The sequence below is a fragment of the Pituophis catenifer genome, unplaced genomic scaffold (genome assembly GCF_029215685.1).
Source record: "Pituophis catenifer annectens isolate HBS135680 unplaced genomic scaffold, rPitCat1.0.hap2 SCAF_1, whole genome shotgun sequence".
Lineage (NCBI taxonomy): Eukaryota > Metazoa > Chordata > Lepidosauria > Squamata > Colubridae > Pituophis > Pituophis catenifer.
The window spans coordinates 338761981-338771465 of record NW_027256881.1 but is presented as its reverse complement, the minus strand read 5'-3'; positions in this window follow the sequence as shown (position 1 = coordinate 338771465).

Sequence of the window (9485 nt, the reverse complement as noted above, 5' to 3'; positions counted from 1 at the left end):
TAAGACCTGTGGACTACAACCCCCAGAATTCCCCAGCCAGCTTAATAATTATGGCATTTGCTTAACAACCACTGCCAAAAAAGTTCATAAAATCATTTGAAGTCTTTACTATATAGAACTTAAACCAAGAATAAGCCTTTTTGCTGAATTTGAACAATTAAGAGAAAACTAAAAAAAAAAAATTGGGGGGAAATGGCCTTGCCTTGTCTTTTTGTTCTCTTTATTTCCTTTTACTTTTTTTGACTGAAGGGGAAAGAACTGAGGTTCTGCAAATAAGGAACGGTTGGCTGGCAATCTCCATTTTCCCCCAAACCCCAAATGAGATTGTTTTATAACATTCAGAGCAAAACAATTGAAAAGTCAGGAGGAGCCCTAATAAATTTGTTCTTTCCATTCCTCTGAATTTCTTGTTTGTGCAAAATTATTCAATCTATCTGACTTCATGGGAGCTTTTGCTGTGTTATGGGGAAGCAACTCTCCCAAGTTTTAATAAATTGCCTCCCTATTTTCACCTGTAAAATCTTGATGGTTGCACAACTCAATTAACGGGAAGCCGAGTCAAGTTTCTCGCTGAAATGCATAAACGGCAGTGTTGTGGTTTGGGATTGTTTTGAATCAAGTGTACGAGGAGCTACAACTCTTCAACTAAAGAATGTTGGTGGCCCCTATTTAATTTTTCTCAGAAAAAAGGAAAAGATGTGTCTTCTACCACATCCCGCTTGACAAATCATCCATCAGGGCGAAGATTTATGGCTGTCATAATTCGTTTCTGAAGCAATTGTCAAGTTACTCCAGATGGAATGGTTCTGGTTTTACAAAACAGGGAGCGAATAGGGAAAACAGGGTTCATTCAGGCCAAATGGAAGAGGCAGGGAATTTGCTGTGGTCCAGCAGTAGTTACACCACAAACAGGAGACAGAAAACAGAGGGCCAGGAAACACCGTTCCCCGCACCCCCACCCTCTGGTGAACAGGAACTTAAAGTTAATTTCTCTTGCAGGAGGTTGCAGCCTTCTGCCTGAAAGTGTTGATTCATTTTGGCTCCTGGACAGATTGTGCCTCTTGCTTGCTGTGAGACAGAATTCTATGAAAACACATTGTGTAGTCCAGCGCATTGGGAAAAAAATATGAAAGAAGAATAAAAATTTAGCAGTTATATAAAACTCCCATCAAGTCAGAAAGAGTCAGAAGAGACCTTGGAGGTCTTCTAGGTCTGGCAGAAAACCAAAGAATAGAATAGAATAGAATAGAATAGAATAGAATAGAATAGAATAGAATAGAATAGAATAGAATAGAATAGAATAGAATAGAATAGAATTTCTTTATTGGCCAAGCATGATTGGACACACAAGGAATTTGTCTTGGTGCATATGCTCTCAGTGTACATAAAAGAAAAGAAATTAGCAGGAGACCTTATACCATTTCAAACAAATGGTTGTCCAACTTCTTTTTAAAGACCTCCAGTGATGGAGCACCCACAACTTCTGGAGGCAAGTCGTTCCACTGGTTAATTGTCCTCACTGACAGGAAATTTCTTCTTAATTCTAGGTTGGTTCTCTCCTTGATTAGTTTCCACCCGTTGCTTCTTGCCCTGTCCTCAGGTGCTTTGGAGAATAGGTTGACCCCCCCCCTCTTCCTTGTGGCAGCTCCTCAAAAATTGGAAGACTGCTATCATGTCAGCCCTAGTCCTTCTTTTCATTAAAGCTCTTCAAGAACGAAGCATCTTCAAGACGTCTTCAAGAATGATGCATCGCCATCGTAATTTTTATTAGCCTTTTGCTACTTGTTGTATGTGTATTGTACTCGCTTATACCACGTTAACAATCACCTTTGAGGGGGGACCTTGAGTTGTTCTTTCAATTTACAGGAGCTGCTTTATTTTTGCTTTATCGCCTGTAAAGCGCTTAAAACTCACAGCTGGTGATTGTATGAATGGATACAGCTAATAATAAACTGTCAAAAAGTTTCAATCACTCGATAATCTTTTCAAACTAGTCACAAATGCAAACAATTTACGATCCTAGGACAAAAATATTTGGCCCGCTGATGTTTGGACGTTTGAGAGGAATTCTTTCTTCAGTTTTCAAACGAGCAGAAGTGTTTCATCTTTAGGCTACTTCCATTTCAGCAGACTTCCAAGGCAGCTCAGAAGAGAAGTAGCCTTATAAACACCAGAGAACCTTAAATCATAATTTTGGTCAATGCTGGTCCAGGTGACTCCCAGAGAGCCAAATCTAATGCTTACCCTTGGCCTTGCTAGAAAAAAGGGATGTGGACAGAGAATGAGATGCTTCGTTTTTGTCAGGTTACAAGGGAGGAAGCTGGGCCCACCCTTGCACAAGATCACAGCTGCGGAGAAAGCAGGATTAAATCCCTGACTAGTTTAATCTCGAAAAAAGCAGCTTCGTCTGTTATCTTCTGTGTTCAGGATAAACAATAAATCAATATTCTGACTTATTTGAGGCCACCGGGCAAGAGTTAATGGCCCTGGATGAAGTAGCTTAACCTATTTTAAACCAAAAATTCTTTTTCACTCTGAAATATTAAGCACATTATAAAAGAGATTTTTAGTCCAAGATTATGGGGATGGAGTGGACTAAATTTAACCAGATTGGGCAAAGTCCTAGCATCTGTATTCACACAAGTTAAGCCTAATAGTTTTAAATTCCTTTTCTTTCTTTCTTTCTTTCTTTCTTTCTTTCTTTCTTTCTTTCTTTCTTTCTTTCTTTCTTTCTTTCTTTCTTTCTTTCCTCTCTTTCTTCCTCCCCTCCTTCCCCTCCCTTCCTTTCTTCCTTCCTTCCATGGCTGAATATACTATGTGAATCTAGAAAATGCTGCACTTGCCATAACTACAGTAGATTAAGACATTGTGTGAAACATAGCCATGAAAACTTTCTCTGGGAAGTTTCAAAGAGATTGAAATGATTAGATCTTGTTTTTTCCTACTCTGTTTCTTCCTCCCTCTGAACTGTGTCCAAGTAAATGTGACCAGAGCTCTCCAATTTCCTTCCAAACAGTTCTATACATCTGCTCTTTCCAGGCAATCAGATTTTTTTAAAAGTGATTTTGGAGCACCCTACAGCTGGAAAGAATCTTTTTCTAGCAGAGCCATGTGGATCTAGCAAGTGTACCAACATCATAATGGGAAGCAAAGGCCAAAATAACAAAATAACAGAGTTGGAAGGGACTTTGGAGGTCTTCTAGTCCACCCCCTGCTCAAGCAGGAAACTCTATACCCGTGATGGCAAACCTATGGCACGCATGGCAGAGGTGGCACATAGCGCCCTCCGCTGCATATGCGTGCGCAGCTCCCACCGTCCAACTCGTCTTTAGGTCTGTGCCGCACATGCGAGGGGGGCGGGCCACGTGTATGTGGGCCGTGTGCAGGGGGCGGGCTGCATGGACAAGGGCCACACACGCATTGCATTTTGGGGGTTCGGCCATGTGTATGCGCATTTGCGCACACAAGCACTTTGGGCACTCGGTCCGGGAAAGGGTAGCCAACACTGATCTAGGATGTTGGCCATTGCTGCCAGTTTAGTATTAGATGGATGCCTTGGAGTATTGCATCTAGTTTTGGTTGTCACAAAACTCTGGAAAGACTCTGGAAAGGGTGCAGAGAAGAGCAACAAAGATGATTAGGGGACTGGAGATTAAAACATATGACGAACAGTTACAGGAACTGGGTATGTCTAGTTTAATGAAAAGAAGGATTAGGGGAAACATGATATCAGTCTTCTAATATCTCAGGGGCTGCCACAAAGAAGAGGGAGTCAAGCTATTCTCCAAAACACCTGAGGGTAGAACAAGAAGCAATGGGTGGAAATTAACCAAGGAGAGAAGCAATCTGGAACCAAGGAGAAATTTCCTGACAGTGAGAACAATTAACCACTGGAACAGCTTGCCTCCAGAAGTTGTGGCTGCTCCAACATTGGAGGTTTTTAAGAAGAGATGAGACAGCCACTTGTCTGAAATGGTATAGAGCAGTTGCGTGCCAAAAGCGGGTGGAGCATGGGGGGGTCGCGCGGGTGTGTGCCCATACCCATAACACAATACCCCCTGTGTGCCCTGCCCCAATGTTCCCCCTGCCCTCCTGCGCATGCATGCTTGACCCGACCACTCCCCGCCCCCCCCCGCATATGTGCGTGCGATCCCCCACGGCCAGTTTTGGGCCTGGCAGGCCTCCCTGAAGCCTTCTGGGACCAAAAATGGGCTGCGGGGAGGCGCCACACCCCCCGTGGCCCATTTTGGTGTGGGGGTGGCGTGCTGTTCCTCCCCCACACTCTCCCCACCCCTCATGCATGCGACCTCCCCTGACCCATGCATGCGCACATGCCCCCCCCCCCACAGGCACGCGTATCTCCTGCATGTGACCCACACCAGAGACCCAAAAATCAGCTGGCCGGTGGGAGGCTGGTGGAAGTAGGCCCCATGGTTCCTAGGAAGACCATAAGACACACATTAGCTTTAAAGGAGGAAAACAAGAAAAAAAATATCTGCCTCTGCCTCCCAGCATCCATCCGGTATTCATCTGGCGAGCGTCCTTGCAACAAACAGCAAACAACCTGGTCAGCTTCAGCACATTATCGCAGCCCCAGCACGTGGCTCGTCAGGGCTCCGCTCCGTTGCCCCTACCATCGGTCAACTGAACTGAGCTGCTGCTGCTGCTGCTGCTGCCACCAGGGAACGCTGGAGCCTTTGTTGCTGAGCAGCTGATCGGCGGTTGGATCGACCTCCCGGAATATTGCTGATCAGCTGTTCTAGGTGGCAGAAATCACCTCCGCCTCCACCGCCGTTCGCTGCTGCCATTTGGCGGTGGTGATCGGCAGCTGCGGCAGCAATGGGTGGCAATGGGTGGCGGCGGAGGCGATTGGTGACTGTGGCAGCGGCAGCGGCAGCAATCGGTGGCGGCGGAGGCAATTGGCATTGGTGAACAGTGGTGGCAGCAGCAATCCCCACTGCCTAGAACAGCTGATTGGCGGTATTCTGGGAGGCCAATCCAACCACCGACCAACTGCTTGGCAGCAAGGGCTCCAGCTTTCCCTGGTGGTGGCGAATGGCGGCAGTGGTGACAGGCGGCAGCGGTGACAGGTGGCGGCGGCAAATGCAACAACCCCCTTCCCCCGCTGCATAAGATGCATAGACATTTCCACCCACTTTTTTTCGGGAGGGGGGGAAAGTGCATCTTATAGTGTGAAAAATACAGTACTAAATTTCAACTTCAATAATTCCCATGATGAAAAACTGTTATGGGTGTTGGAGTCCAACTTATCTGGAGTTACTACTGAGGAAGGGCTCAATGTGTGGGCATAGAGGAGTGTAATTTATTTCTCTTTCCAATCTGCAGTTGATTAGCATATTTTTCAGTCTGTAGAACATTAAATAATAGAAATGACAGAAATTAGAAACAGTTCTGTTGTTTGGAGGAAAAGGGATTGTAATTATATTGGTGGCAGGCTGGGGACAACAGCTGCAATGGCCAGATTCCCTCCCACCACCCACCCACCCCAACTTACAAACATGTTTGCTCTCAAAAAAGAATAGTGAAAAACACAAATTTCAATTATCTTCATTGGATGTTTGTTGACAAAAAATACCATTCAGGGAGTTACAGCACCCTCTGTTGGACAACATCATAAGAGCTCTGCTGATGAGATACTACTTGGCAATCAATGCAACCAGGGACTTGCCTCAGATTAGCAGCTGGCCATGTTGTCCCCACATCTCTAGTGTAGAATGTAAACAGTGCCCACCCTTCTCCTAGAACAGTGATGGCTAACCTTTTTGCCATTATGTGCCAAAAGCGGGGGGAGCACGGTGGGGTCACAGGCAAGCGTGCCCACATTCATAATTCTATGCGCCCCACCCCCCCGTGCTCCCCCCACTTTTGGCCTGGTGGTCCCAGTAGGCCCGTTTTTTGCTCTCCCCAGGCCCCAGAGCCTTTCTAAGAGCCTGGGGAGGGCAAAAACGACCTTCCCACCCACCCCCCAGAGGTCCTCCGGAGGCCGGAAACAGTGTGTTTCCTGACTTCTGGTGGGCCCAGAAAGCCCAAAAATCAGCTGGCTGCGCATGCATGCGTGCTGGAGCTGAATTCGCGTGCCCACCGATATGGCTGCACGTGCCACCTGTGGCACCCGTGCCATAGGTTTGCCATCACGGTCCTAGAAGAATGAAATATTTTGAGAAATATTAAAAAGGCAGAAAAGTATATTTCCCTGGATGAGAAATGGAGAAACATGCTCTTGGAAAGCAGCCCCCACCTCTCTTAATACCCCTCAACAGATGTCAGCACTTAAGAGATAAAGATATAGATAGCTCTATTCATAAGCAAATATCCTCACCCAAGATCCAACAAAGGTAGGATTAGCCCTCAGCCACAATAGGAATTGCCCAAAGCTCCTTCATTGCATCATCTCAGTTGCACCACCCCCAGCAGTTCAAACATCAACCAAACTTACCGTGTTTCCCCAAAGATAAGATCCTATCTTATATTTTATTGAACCCCAAAATAAGCACTTGGCCTTATTTTTTGGGAGGTCTTATTATTTTGGGGCGCGTGGAGCAAGACAGGGCTCCTCTTGCCGTCTTACCTGATTTCCAGCTCTGTCTCCCTAACCCTAACCAGATAAGTTGTGCATGCAGTTAAATATTTTTGGGGAGGGCTTATTTTGGGGGGGAGGTCTTATTTTCGGGGAAACACGGTAGCTCAGACAAACTCCTAGGATTTGTACATGGTCCCATGGGAGTCTGACAACAGCCAATAGAATACATGTTCATGCACAGGAACAGGAAGTTCAAGTTCAAGAGCCGAGGTGGCGCAGTGGTTAGAGTGCAGTACTGCAGCTACTTCAGCTGACTGCTAGTTCAGCAGATCAGCGGATCAAATCTCACCGGCTCAAGGTTGACTCAGCCTTCCATCCTTCCGAGGTGGGTAAAATGAGGACCCAGATTGTTGGGGGCAATATGCTATTTAGTATACTGTCTTTGGTGTAAGCCGCCCACAGTCCTTGGAGAGTGGGCGGCATAGAAATATGACTAATAAAATAAAATAAATAAAATAAAGTGCAAAGCCCAAGAGAAGGTATAAATACCCCCCACTCTCAACTCCATGTCGTCAGCTGCCCAGAACCTCATGTGCTTGGTGGCTCTGCTTCATCAATAAATGGACCTTCTTTCCAATCAGCCTCCATTTTGTCTCCAGTGCCTTTCTCCTTGAACTGAACCAGATGGATATTTCTTTCCACACTAGCAAGTGATATTCAAAGAGATAGACAGCCTCTGACCTAGAGGATGTATTAAACAATTGCTCAACAATCAGTAGTATACAGTATAGATATTGATGGTTTTCAGTATTTTGTTAAAGTCAACAGCCAATTTGACGTCGATTAAATTTGATTTAGTTCTATTTCCTTCCTTCCTTTCTTCTTTCCTGCCTTATTTTTTTTTCTCCACTTGTAACACAGCATTCTAGGCCTTTTTTTAAAAAAAAAAATTCAAGAGAACATTTTTTTTTTCTTCTTAGCCACGGCCATTTCTTTTTGTATGTGAAAACTTGTCTTTTCAGCACTAAACAATAGAGAACTTATTCTGAAAGTCCTTGAATGCACTCCCAAGTTTTAAGAAAGATACAAACCCATCTGGGAAAGAGTAGCATAACTAATAAATTTGCCACTTGTGGAATGTTATCTGGAATTATTTGTTTTTCACTCAAGTCTCAATGTCTTTTATTGTTTGATTGCTTGCTCTCTGACGTATCACATATATCAAATGTATGTATTGTTTGTTTCTGTACCCTACAAAAGTTTTGACACCTCCCCCCTCGTAATGAATGTTTGTTGCTTTGCTTGAATTACCTGGAGATTCATATTTTGGGGTGGACAAAGAAGCCTCTTTGCAAAAGTAAAAGTCTCCCTCTCAAATTCAGAAATCGAATTCTTATCAGCTCCACTCAATGCCAGTCTGGTAATCCACAATGCCAGCTGCTCCCTAAGAGCCCAGTTTCCATGGTTATCTGAAAAGCAGATACTATGGAAGCCCCCAGTGACAGCTGTTACTTGTGTATCCAGCACAAGCCACCAGAGTTATTATGTCCCTCTCAGTGGTGTATTAACCATTAAGCAGACTAAGCACGTGCCCAAAGCGGGCACCACAAAGTTGAGAAAGAAAAAAAAAATGGCTTTGTTTGTACAGTATGTACAAAGGAGGGTAGCACTAAGATTTGTCAGTGCTTAGGGTACCAGTGAGCCTTAATCCGCCACTGGTCCCCCTGCTAAATATCTGGAATTTGGCACCCCAACCAGGGGTGAAATCCAGGTTCTGGAGAACTGGTAGCAGAAATTTTGAGCAGTTTGAAGAACTGGCAAATGCCACCTCTGGCTGGCCCCAGAGTGGGGTGGGAATGGGGATTTTGCAATATCCTTCCCCCAGGAGGGGGGAGGGAATGGGGATTTTGCAGTATCCTTCCCCACCAAGCCCATCAAGCCACGCCCACCAAGCCACACCATGCCCACCAAGCCACGCCCACAGAACCGGTAGTAAAAAAAATTGGATTTCACCATTGAACCCAACACTATAATCAGTCCTAGGCATCTCATTATCAGATTCCTTATCCACATGTACAGCACTGAAGATACATCTTGGTGGTCTAATTTTGAGAAAATTAATGTACAACAATCTTGTAATGCTTTCCTTCCCTGACTGCAGGTTGCTGAAGGAGTCAATATCAGGATTCATGATGGAACTGAGACATAAGGTTACTGGTAAAATATGCTTTGTAACAGAGGTGGGTATCAGCAGGTTCTGACCAGTTCTGGAGAACCGGTAGCGGAAATTTTGAGTAATTCAGAGACCCCGTAGTAAAAATTCTGACTGGCCCCGCCCCCATCTATTCTCTGCCTCCCAAGTCCCAGCTGATTGGGAGGAAATGGGGATTTTGCAGTAACCTTGCCCTGAATTGGGGAGGGAATGGAGATTTTACAGTATCCTTCCCCCGGAGTGGGGTAGGAATGGAGATTTTACAGTATCCTTCCCCTGCCATGCCCACCAAGCCATGCCCACCAAGCCATGCCACGCCCACCAAGCCACACCCACAGAACCCGTAGTAAAAAATGTTGAAACCCACCACGGCTTTGTAATCAGCATATTGTCAAAATAAGTTCAGCCTGTTTTCTCTTTTGCTCTAGGTCAGTGGTTCTTAACCTCAGCCACTTTGAGCTATGTGGATTTTAACTTCCAGAATTGCTCTAGATCAGTGGTTCTCAACCTTCCTAATGCCGCGACCCTTTAATACAGTTCCTCATGTTGTGGTGACCCCCAACCATAAAATTATTCCTAAAACCATTGAAAATATGTGTTTTCTGATGGTCTTGGGTGACCCCGGTGAAAGGGTCATTCGACCCCCAAAGGGGTCACGACCCACAAGCTGAGAACCACTGCTCTAGATTTTACATCCCATCTTTCTTCGGAGTCAGTCTTAGTGGGTGGCAT